The following is a 13,197-nucleotide window of genomic DNA, read 5'->3' on the forward strand; positions in this document are numbered from 1 at the left end:
GAATCTCTTTCAGCTGTTCTAAACAAGCTCTCATCTGTTTACAGTCATTTTCAGTGAATTATTCATGTTTTCATGTTGTTCCCTATATTCTTCCTTCTGGTCCAAGTATAAGCTTTGCCCACTTTATCAAACAACTTCCTACACACTGTTATGAACTGAGGCAGCTCGGGAACATTGTCTCTCAACTGTGTTATAGAGTGTAGTACTACATTTCAGTGAAGTGTAAGGCTTTCCAAAGCTGCCGAACGTGTTTCTTTCTCTATTTCAATGGTATTCTGCCTTGTATAACACACATTTACCACTCTAGTCTCCTTTAAGTAAAGAATATAGGATTCATACAGTGTTTCATGTGATCTTAACTCGAATTCAGGATTTCCCGGATCTTAGCTACCTTATCTACACTAAAAACTGACTTGGAGAATCTCTTTCAGCTGTTCTAAACAAGCTCTCATCTGTTTACAGTCATTTTCTCTGAATTTTCCATGTTTTCATGTAGTTTCCTATATTCTGCCTTCTGGTCCAAGTATAAGATTTGCCCACTTTATCAAAAAACTTCCTACACACTGTTATGAACTGAGGCAGTTCGGGAACATGGTCTCTCAACTGTGTTATAGAGTGTAGTACTACATTTCAGTGAAGTGTAAGGCTTTCCAAAGCTGCCGAACGTGTTTCTTTCTCTATTTCAATGGTATTCTGCCTTGTATAACACACATTTACCACTCTAGTCTCCTTTAAGTAAAGAATATAGGATTCATACAGTGTTTCATGTCATCTTAACTCGAATTAAGGATTTCCCGGATCTTAGCTAATTTTTCTACACTAAGAACTGACTTGGAGAATCTCTTTCAGCTGTTCTAAACAAGCTCTCATCTGTTTACAGTCATTTTCACTGAATTATTCATGTTTTCATGGAGTTTCCTATATTCTGCCTTCTGGTCCAAGTATAAGCTTTGCCCACTTTATCAAACAACTTCCTACACACCGTTATGAACTGAGGCAGCTCGGGAACATTGTCTCTCAACTGTGTTATAGAGTGTAGTACTACATTTCAGTGAAGTGTAAGGCTTTCCAAAGCTGCCGAACGTGTTTCTTTCTCTATTTCAATGGTATTCTGCCTTGTATAACACACATTTACCACTCTAGTCTCCTTTAAGTAAAGAATATAGGATTCATACAGTGTTTCATGTGATCTTAACTCGAATTCAGGATTTCCCGGATCTTAGCTACCTTATCTACACTAAAAACTGACTTGGAGAATCTCTTTCAGCTGTTCTAAACAAGCTCTCATCTGTTTACAGTCATTTTCTCTGAATTTTCCATGTTTTCATGTAGTTTCCTATATTCTGCCTTCTGGTCCAAGTATAAGATTTGCCCACTTTATCAAAAAACTTCCTACACACTGTTATGAACTGAGGCAGTTCGGGAACATGGTCTCTCAACTGTGTTATAGAGTGTAGTACTACATTTCAGTGAAGTGTAAGGCTTTCCAAAGCTGCCGAACGTGTTTCTTTCTCTATTTCAATGGTATTCTGCCTTGTATAACACACATTTACCACTCTAGTCTCCTTTAAGGAAAGAATATAGTATTCATACAGTGTTTCATGTCATCTTAACTCGAATTAAGGATTTCCCGGATCTTAGCTACCTTTTCTACACTAAGAACTGAATTGGAAAATCTCTTTCAGCTGTTCTAAACAAGCTCTCATCTGTTTACAGTCATTTTCACTGAATTATTCATGTTTTCGTGTTGTTTCCTATATTCTGCCTTCTGGTCCAAGTATAAGCTTTGCCCACTTTATCAAACAACTTCCTACACACCGTTATGAACTGAGGCAGCTCGGGAACATTGTCTCTCAACTGTGTTATAGAGTGTAGTACTACATTTCAGTGAAGTGTAAGGCTTTCCAAAGCTGCCGAACGTGTTTCTTTCTCTATTTCAATGGTATTCTGCCTTGTATAACACACATTTACCACTCTAGTCTCCTTTAAGTAAAGAATATAGGATTCATACAGTGTTTCATGTCATCTTAACTCAAATCAGGATTTCCCGGATCTTAGCTACCTTTTCTATAATAAGAATGGACTTGGAGTATCTCTTTGAGCTGTTCTAAACAAGTTCTCATCTGTTTACACTCATTTTCTCTGAATTATCCATGTTTTCATGTAGTTTCCTATATTCTGCCTTCTGGTCCAAGTATAAGCTTTGCCCACTTTAACAAACAACTTCCTACACACCGTTATGAACTGAGGCAGCTCGGGAACATTGTCTCTCAACTGTGTTATAGAGTGTAGTACTACATTTCAGTGAAGTGTAAGGCTTTCCAAAGCTGCCGAACGTGTTTCTTTCTCTATTTCAATGGTATTCTGCCTTGTATAACACACATTTACCACTCTAGTCTCCTTTAAGTAAAGAATATAGGATTCATACAGAGTTTCATGTCATCTTAACTCGAATAAGGATTTCCCGGATCTTAGCTACCTTTTCTATAATAAGAACTGACTTGGAGTATCTCTTTGAGCTGTTCTAAACAAGTTCTCATCTGTTTACATTCATTTTCTCTGAATTATCCATGTTTTCATGTAGTTTCCTATATTCTGCCTTCTGGTCCAAGTATAAGCTTTGCCCACTTTATCAAACAACTTCCTACACACCGTTATGAACTGAGGCAGCTCGGGAACATTGTCTCTCAACTGTGTTATAGAGTGTAGTACTACATTTCAGTGAAGTGTAAGGCTTTCCAAAGCTGCCGAACGTGTTTCTTTCTCTATTTCAATGGTATTCTGCCTTGTATAACACACATTTACCACTCTAGTCTCCTTTAAGTAAAGAATATAGGATTCATACAGAGTTTCATGTCATCTTAACTCAAATAAGGATTTCCCGGATCTTAGCTACCTTTTCTACAATAAGAAGTGACTTGGAGTATCTCTTTGAGCTTTTCTAAACAAGTTCTCATCTGTTTACAGGCATTTTCTCTGAATTATCCATGTTTTCATGTAGTTTCCTGTATTCTGCCTTCTGGTCCAAGTATAAGCTTTGCCCACTTTATCAAACAATTTCCTACACACTGTTATGAACTGAGGCAGCTCGGGAACATTGTCTCTCAACTGTGTTATAGAGTGTAGTACTACATTTCAGTGAAGTGTATGGCTTTCCAAAGCTGCCGAACGTGTTTCTTTCTCTATTTCAATGGTATTCTGCCTTGTATAACACACATTTACCACTCTAGTCTCCTTTAAGTAAAGAATATAGGATTCATACAGAGTTTCATGTCATCTTAACTCGAATAAGGATTTCCCGGATCTTAGCTACCTTTTCTACAATAAGAACTGACTTGGAGTATCTCTTTGAGCTGTTCTAAACAAGTTCTCATCTGTTTACAATCATTTTCTCTGAATTATCCATGTTTTCATGTTGTTTCCTATATTCTGCCTTCTGGTCCAAGTATAAGCTTTGCCCACTTTATCAAACAACTTCCTACACACTGTTATGAACTGAGGCAGCTCAGGAACATTGTCTCTCAACTGTGTTATAGAGTGTAGTACTACATTTCAGTGAAGTGTAAGGCTTTCCAAAGCTGCCGAACGTGTTTCTTTCTCTATTTCAATGGTATTCTGCATTGTATAACACACATTTACTACTCTAGTCTCCTTTAAGTAAAGAATATAGGATTCATACAGTGTTCCATGTGATCTTAACTCGAATTAAGGATTTTCCAGATCTTAGCTACCTTTTCTACACTAACAACTGACTTGGAGAATCTCTTTCAGCTGTTCTAAAGAAGCTCTCATCTGTTTACAGTAATTTTCACTGAATTATTCATGTTTTCATGTAGTTTCCTATATTCTGCCTTCTGGTCCAAGTATAAGCTTTGCCCACTTTATCAAACAACTTCCTACACACTGTTATGAACTGAGGCAGCTCGGGAACATTGTCTCTCAACTGTGTTATAGAGTGTAGTACTACATTTCAGTGAAGTGTAAGGCTTTCCAAAGCTGCCGAATGTGTTTCTTTCTATATTTCAATGGTATTCTGCCTTGTATAACACACATTTACCACTGTAGTGTCCTATCAGGAAAGAATATAGGATTCATACAGTGTTTCATGTCATCTTAACTCGAATTAAGGATTTCCCGGATCTTAGCTACCTTTTCTACACTAAGAACTGACTTGGAGAATGTCTTTGAGCTGCTCTAAACAAGTTCTCATCTGTTTACAGTCATTTTCTCTGAATTATCCATGTTTTCATGTAGTTTCCTATATTCTGCCTTCTGGTCCAAGTATAAGCTTTGCCCACTTTATCAAACAACTTCCTACACACTGTTATGAACTGAGGCAGCTCGTGAACATTGTCTCTCAACTGTGTTATAGAGTGTAGTACTACATTTCAGTGAAGTGTAAGGCTTTCCAAAGCTGCCGAACATGTTTCTTTTTCTATTTAAATGGTATTCTGCCTTGTATAACACACATTTAGCACTCTAGTCTCCTTTAAGAAAAGAATATAAGATTCATACAGTGTTTCATGTGATCTTAACTCGAATTAAGGATTTCCCGGATCTTAGCTACCTTTTCTAACACTAAGAACTGACTTGGAGAATCTCTTTCAGCTGTTCTAAACAAGCTCTCATCTGTTTACAGTCATTTTCACTGAATTATTCATGTTTTCATGTAGTTTCCTATATTCTGCCTTCTGGTCCAAGTATAAGCTTTGCCCACTTTATCAAACAACTTCCTACACACTGTTATGAACTGAGGCAGCTGGGGAACATTGTCTCTCAAATGTGTTATAGAGTGTAGTACTACATTTCAGTGAAGTGTAAGGCTTTCCAAAGCTGCCGAACGTGTTTCTTTCTCTATTTCAATGGTATTCTGCCTTGTATAACACACATTTACCACTCTAGTCTCCTTTAAGTAAAGAATATAGGATTCATACAGAGTTTCATGTCATCTTAACTCAAATAAGGATTTCCCGGATCTTAGCTACCTTTTCTACAATAAGAAGTGACTTGGAGTATCTCTTTGAGCTTTTCTAAACAAGTTCTCATCTGTTTACAGTCATTTCCTCTGAATTATCCATGTTTTCATGTAGTTTCCTGTATTCTGCCTTCTGGTCCAAGTATAAGCTTTGCCCACTTTATCAAACAATTTCCTACACACTGTTATGAACTGAGGCAGCTCGGGAACATTGTCTCTCAACTGTGTTATAGAGTGTAGTACTACATTTCAGTGAAGTGTATGGCTTTCCAAAGCTGCCGAACATGTTTCTTTCTCTATTTCAATGGTATTCTGCATTGTATAACAAACATTTACTACTCTAGTCTCCTTTAAGTAAAGAATATAGGATTCATACAGTGTTCCATGTGGTCTTAACTCGAATTAAGGATTTCCCAGATCTTAGCTACCTTTTCTACACTAACAACTGACTTGGAGAATCTCTTTCAGCTGTTCTAAACAAGCTCTCATCTGTTTACAGTAATTTTCACTGAATTATTCATGTTTTCATGTAGTTTCCTATATTCTGCCTTCTGGTCCAAGTATAAGCTTTGCCCACTTTATTAAACAACTTACTACACACTGTTATGAAATGAGGCAGCTCGGGAACATTGTCTCTCAACTGTGTTATAGAGTGTAGTACTACATTTCTGTGAAGTGTAAGGCTTTCCAAAGCTGCCGAACGTGTTTCTTTCTCTAATTCAATGGTATACTGCCTTGTATAACACAAATTTACCACTCTAGTCTCCTTTAAGTAAAGAATATAGGATTCATACAGTGTTTCATGTGATCTTAACTCGAATTAAGGATTTCCCGGATCTTAGCTACCTCATCTACACTAAAAACTGACTTGGAGAATCTCTTTCAGCTGTTCTAAACAAGCTCTCTTCTGCTGACAGTCATTTTTACTGAATTATTCATGATTTCATGTAGTTTCCTATATTCTACCTTCTGGTCCAAGTATAAGCTTTGCCCACTTTATCAAACAACTTCCCACACACTGTTATGAACTGAGGCAGCTCGGGAACATTGTCTCTCAACTGTGTTATAGAGTGTAGTACTACATTTCAGTGAAGTGTAAGGCTTTCCAAAGCTGCCGAACGTGTTTCTTTCTCTATTTTAATGGTATTCTGCCTTGTATAACACACATTTACCACTCTAGTCTCCTTTAAGTAAAGAATATAGGATTCATACAGTGTTTCATGTCATCTTAACTCGAATTAAGGATTTCCCGGATCTTAGCTACCTTTTCTACACTAACAACTGACTTGGAGAATCTCTTTCAGCTGTTCTAAACAAGCTCTCATCTGTTTACAGTAATTTTCACTGAATTATTCATGTTTTCATGTAGTTTCCTATATTCTGCCTTCTGGTCCAAGTATAAGCTTTGCCCACTTTATCAAACAACTTCCTACACACTGTTATGAACTGAGGCAGTTCGGGACCATGGTCTCTCAACTGTGTTATAGAGTGTAGTACTACATTTCTGTGAAGTGTAAGGCTTTCCAAAGCTGCCGAACGTGTTTCTTTCTCTATTTCAAGGGTATTCTGCCTTGTATAACACACATTTACCACTCTAGTCTCCTTTAAGTAAAGAATATAGGATTCATACAGAGTTTCATGTCATCTTAACTCGAATAAGGATTTCCCGGATCTTAGCTACCTTTTCTACAATAAGAACTGACTTGGAGTATCTCTTTGAGCTGTTCTAAACAAGTTCTCATCTGTTTACAATCATTTTCTCTGAATTATCCATGTTTTCATGTTGTTTCCTATATTCTGCCTTCTGGTCCAAGTATAAGCTTTGCCCACTTTATCAAACAACTTCCTACACACTGTTATCAACTGAGGCAGCTCAGGAACATTGTCTCTCAACTGTGTTATAGAGTGTAGTACTACATTTCAGTGAAGTGTAAGGCTTTCCAAAGCTGCCGAATGTGTTTCTTTCTATATTTCAATGGTATTCTGCCTTGTATAACACACATTTACCACTGTAGTCTCCTATCAGGAAAGAATATAGGATTCATACAGTGTTTCATGTCATATTAACTCGAATTAAGGATTTCCCGGATCTTAGCTACCTTTTCTACACTAAGAACTGACTTGGAGAATGTCTTTGAGCTGTTCTAAACTAGTTCTCATCTGTTTACAGTCATTTTCTCTGAATTATCCATGTTTTCATGTAGTTTCCTATATTCTGCCTTCTGGTCCAAGTATAAGCTTTGCCCACTTTATCAAACAACTTCCTACACACTGTTATGAACTGAGGCAGCTCGGGAACATTGTCTCTCAACTGTGTTATAGAGTGTAGTACTACATTTCTGTGAAGTGTAAGGCTTTCCAAAGCTGCCGAACGTGTTTCTTTCTCTAATTCAATGGTATACTGCCTTGTATAACACAAATTTACCACTCTAGTCTCCTTTAAGTAAAGAATATAGGATTCATACAGTGTTTCATGTGATCTTAACTCGAATTAAGGATTTCCCGGATCTTAGCTACCTCATCTACACTAAAAACTGACTTGGAGAATCTCTTTCAGCTGTTCTAAACAAGCTCTCTTCTGCTGACAGTCATTTTTACTGAATTATTCATGATTTCATGTAGTTTCCTATATTCTACCTTCTGGTCCAAGTATAAGCTTTGCCCACTTTATCAAACAACTTCCCACACACTGTTATGAACTGAGGCAGCTCGGGAACATTGTCTCTCAACTGTGTTATAGAGTGTAGTACTACATTTCAGTGAAGTGTAAGGCTTTCCAAAGCTGCCGAACGTGTTTCTTTCTCTATTTTAATGGTATTCTGCCTTGTATAACACACATTTACCACTCTAGTCTCCTTTAAGTAAAGAATATAGGATTCATACAGTGTTTCATGTCATCTTAACTCGAATTAAGGATTTCCCGGATCTTAGCTACCTTTTCTACACTAACAACTGACTTGGAGAATCTCTTTCAGCTGTTCTAAACAAGCTCTCATCTGTTTACAGTAATTTTCACTGAATTATTCATGTTTTCATGTAGTTTCCTATATTCTGCCTTCTGGTCCAAGTATAAGCTTTGCCCACTTTATCAAACAACTTCCTACACACTGTTATGAACTGAGGCAGTTCGGGACCATGGTCTCTCAACTGTGTTATAGAGTGTAGTACTACATTTCTGTGAAGTGTAAGGCTTTCCAAAGCTGCCGAACGTGTTTCTTTCTCTATTTCAAGGGTATTCTGCCTTGTATAACACACATTTACCACTCTAGTCTCCTTTAAGTAAAGAATATAGGATTCATACAGAGTTTCATGTCATCTTAACTCGAATAAGGATTTCCCGGATCTTAGCTACCTTTTCTACAATAAGAACTGACTTGGAGTATCTCTTTGAGCTGTTCTAAACAAGTTCTCATCTGTTTACAATCATTTTCTCTGAATTATCCATGTTTTCATGTTGTTTCCTATATTCTGCCTTCTGGTCCAAGTATAAGCTTTGCCCACTTTATCAAACAACTTCCTACACACTGTTATCAACTGAGGCAGCTCAGGAACATTGTCTCTCAACTGTGTTATAGAGTGTAGTACTACATTTCAGTGAAGTGTAAGGCTTTCCAAAGCTGCCGAATGTGTTTCTTTCTATATTTCAATGGTATTCTGCCTTGTATAACACACATTTACCACTGTAGTCTCCTATCAGGAAAGAATATAGGATTCATACAGTGTTTCATGTCATATTAACTCGAATTAAGGATTTCCCGGATCTTAGCTACCTTTTCTACACTAAGAACTGACTTGGAGAATGTCTTTGAGCTGTTCTAAACTAGTTCTCATCTGTTTACAGTCATTTTCTCTGAATTATCCATGTTTTCATGTAGTTTCCTATATTCTGCCTTCTGGTCCAAGTATAAGCTTTGCCCACTTTATCAAACAACTTCCTACACACTGTTATGAACTGAGGCAGCTCGGGAACATTGTCTCTCAACTGTGTTATAGAGTGTAGTACTACATTTCAGTGAAGTGTAAGGCTTTCCAAAGCTGCCGAACATGTTTCTTTCTCTATTTAAATGGTATTCTGCCTTGTATAACACACATTTACCACTCTAGTCTCCTTTAAGAAAAGAATATAAGATTCATACAGTGTTTCATGTGATCTTAACTCGAATTAAGGATTTCCCGGATCTTAGCTACCTTTTCTAACACTAAGAACTGACTTGGAGAATCTCTTTCAGCTGTTCTAAACAAGCTCTCATCTGTTTACAGTCATTTTCACTGAATTATTCATGTTTTCATGTAGTTTCCTATATTCTGCCTTCTGGTCCAAGTATAAGCTTTGCCCACTTTATCAAACAACTTCCTACACACTGATATGAACTGAGGCAGCTCGGGAACATTGTCTCTCAACTGTGTTATAGAGTGTAGTACTACATTTCAGTGAAGTGTAAGGCTTTCCAAAGCTGCCGAACGTGTTTCTTTCTCTATTTCAATGGTATTCTGCCTTGTATAACACACATTTACCACTGTAGTCTCCTATCAGGAAAGAATATAGGATTCATACAGTGTTTCATGTCATCTTAACTCGAATTAAGGATTTCCCGGATCTTAGCTACCTTTTCTACACTAAGAACTGACTTGGAGAATGTCTTTGAGCTGTTCTAAACTAGTTCTCATCTGTTTACAGTCATTTTCTCTGAATTATCCATGTTTTCATGTAGTTTCCTATATTCTGCCTTCTGGTCCAAGTATAAGCTTTGCCCACTTTATCAAACAACTTCCTACACACTGTTATGAACTGAGGCAGCTCGGGAACATTGTCTCTCAACTGTGTTATAGAGTGTAGTACTACATTTCAGTGAAGTGTAAGGCTTTCCAAAGCTGCCGAACGTGTTTCTTTCTCTATTTTAATGGTATTCTGCCTTGTATAACACACATTTACCACTCTAGTCTCCTTTAAGTAAAGAATATAGGATTCATACAGTGTTTCATGTCATCTTAACTCGAATTAAGGATTTCCCGGATCTTAGCTACCTTTTCTACACTAACAACTGACTTGGAGAATCTCTTTCAGCTGTTCTAAACAAGCTCTCATCTGTTTACAGTAATTTTCACTGAATTATTCATGTTTTCATGTAGTTTCCTATATTCTGCCTTCTGGTCCAAGTATAAGCTTTGCCCACTTTATCAAACAACTTCCTACACACTGTTATGAACTGAGGCAGTTCGGGACCATGGTCTCTCAACTGTGTTATAGAGTGTAGTACTACATTTCTGTGAAGTGTAAGGCTTTCCAAAGCTGCCGAACGTGTTTCTTTCTCTATTTCAAGGGTATTCTGCCTTGTATAACACACATTTACCACTCTAGTCTCCTTTAAGTAAAGAATATAGGATTCATACAGAGTTTCATGTCATCTTAACTCGAATAAGGATTTCCCGGATCTTAGCTACCTTTTCTACAATAAGAACTGACTTGGAGTATCTCTTTGAGCTGTTCTAAACAAGTTCTCATCTGTTTACAATCATTTTCTCTGAATTATCCATGTTTTCATGTTGTTTCCTATATTCTGCCTTCTGGTCCAAGTATAAGCTTTGCCCACTTTATCAAACAACTTCCTACACACTGTTATCAACTGAGGCAGCTCAGGAACATTGTCTCTCAACTGTGTTATAGAGTGTAGTACTACATTTCAGTGAAGTGTAAGGCTTTCCAAAGCTGCCGAATGTGTTTCTTTCTATATTTCAATGGTATTCTGCCTTGTATAACACACATTTACCACTGTAGTCTCCTATCAGGAAAGAATATAGGATTCATACAGTGTTTCATGTCATATTAACTCGAATTAAGGATTTCCCGGATCTTAGCTACCTTTTCTACACTAAGAACTGACTTGGAGAATGTCTTTGAGCTGTTCTAAACTAGTTCTCATCTGTTTACAGTCATTTTCTCTGAATTATCCATGTTTTCATGTAGTTTCCTATATTCTGCCTTCTGGTCCAAGTATAAGCTTTGCCCACTTTATCAAACAACTTCCTACACACTGTTATGAACTGAGGCAGCTCGGGAACATTGTCTCTCAACTGTGTTATAGAGTGTAGTACTACATTTCAGTGAAGTGTAAGGCTTTCCAAAGCTGCCGAACATGTTTCTTTCTCTATTTAAATGGTATTCTGCCTTGTATAACACACATTTACCACTCTAGTCTCCTTTAAGAAAAGAATATAAGATTCATACAGTGTTTCATGTGATCTTAACTCGAATTAAGGATTTCCCGGATCTTAGCTACCTTTTCTAACACTAAGAACTGACTTGGAGAATCTCTTTCAGCTGTTCTAAACAAGCTCTCATCTGTTTTCAGTCATTTTCACTGAATTATTCATGTTTTCATGTAGTTTCCTATATTCTGCCTTCTGGTCCAAGTATAAGCTTTGCCCACTTTATCAAACAACTTCCTACACACTGATATGAACTGAGGCAGCTCGGGAACATTGTCTCTCAACTGTGTTATAGAGTGTAGTACTACATTTCAGTGAAGTGTAAGGCTTTCCAAAGCTGCCGAACGTGTTTCTTTCTCTATTTCAATGGTATTCTGCCTTGTATAACACACATTTACCACTGTAGTCTCCTATCAGGAAAGAATATAGGATTCATACAGTGTTTCATGTCATCTTAACTCGAATTAAGGATTTCCCGGATCTTAGCTACCTTTTCTACACTAAGAACTGACTTGGAGAATGTCTTTGAGCTGTTCTAAACTAGTTCTCATCTGTTTACAGTCATTTTCTCTGAATTATCCATGTTTTCATGTAGTTTCCTATATTCTGCCTTCTGGTCCAAGTATAAGCTTTGCCCACTTTATCAAACAACTTCCTACACACTGTTATGAACTGAGGCAGCTCGGGAACATTGTCTCTCAACTGTGTTATAGAGTGTAGTACTACATTTCAGTGAAGTGTAAGGCTTTCCAAAGCTGCCGAACGTGTTTCTTTCTCTATTTTAATGGTATTCTGCCTTGTATAACACACATTTACCACTCTAGTCTCCTTTAAGTAAAGAATATAGGATTCATACAGTGTTTCATGTCATCTTAACTCGAATTAAGGATTTCCCGGATCTTAGCTACCTTTTCTACACTAACAACTGACTTGGAGAATCTCTTTCAGCTGTTCTAAACAAGCTCTCATCTGTTTACAGTAATTTTCACTGAATTATTCATGTTTTCATGTAGTTTCCTATATTCTGCCTTCTGGTCCAAGTATAAGCTTTGCCCACTTTATCAAACAACTTCCTACACACTGTTATGAACTGAGGCAGTTCGGGACCATGGTCTCTCAACTGTGTTATAGAGTGTAGTACTACATTTCTGTGAAGTGTAAGGCTTTCCAAAGCTGCCGAACGTGTTTCTTTCTCTATTTCAAGGGTATTCTGCCTTGTATAACACACATTTACCACTCTAGTCTCCTTTAAGTAAAGAATATAGGATTCATACAGAGTTTCATGTCATCTTAACTCGAATAAGGATTTCCCGGATCTTAGCTACCTTTTCTACAATAAGAACTGACTTGGAGTATCTCTTTGAGCTGTTCTAAACAAGTTCTCATCTGTTTACAATCATTTTCTCTGAATTATCCATGTTTTCATGTTGTTTCCTATATTCTGCCTTCTGGTCCAAGTATAAGCTTTGCCCACTTTATCAAACAACTTCCTACACACTGTTATCAACTGAGGCAGCTCAGGAACATTGTCTCTCAACTGTGTTATAGAGTGTAGTACTACATTTCAGTGAAGTGTAAGGCTTTCCAAAGCTGCCGAATGTGTTTCTTTCTATATTTCAATGGTATTCTGCCTTGTATAACACACATTTACCACTGTAGTCTCCTATCAGGAAAGAATATAGGATTCATACAGTGTTTCATGTCATATTAACTCGAATTAAGGATTTCCCGGATCTTAGCTACCTTTTCTACACTAAGAACTGACTTGGAGAATGTCTTTGAGCTGTTCTAAACTAGTTCTCATCTGTTTACAGTCATTTTCTCTGAATTATCCATGTTTTCATGTAGTTTCCTATATTCTGCCTTCTGGTCCAAGTATAAGCTTTGCCCACTTTATCAAACAACTTCCTACACACTGTTATGAACTGAGGCAGCTCGGGAACATTGTCTCTCAACTGTGTTATAGAGTGTAGTACTACATTTCAGTGAAGTGTAAGGCTTTCCAAAGCTGCCGA

The sequence above is a fragment of the Pipistrellus hanaki genome (assembly GCF_964339955.1).
Source record: "Pipistrellus hanaki genome assembly, chromosome: 1".
Lineage (NCBI taxonomy): Eukaryota > Metazoa > Chordata > Mammalia > Chiroptera > Vespertilionidae > Pipistrellus > Pipistrellus hanaki.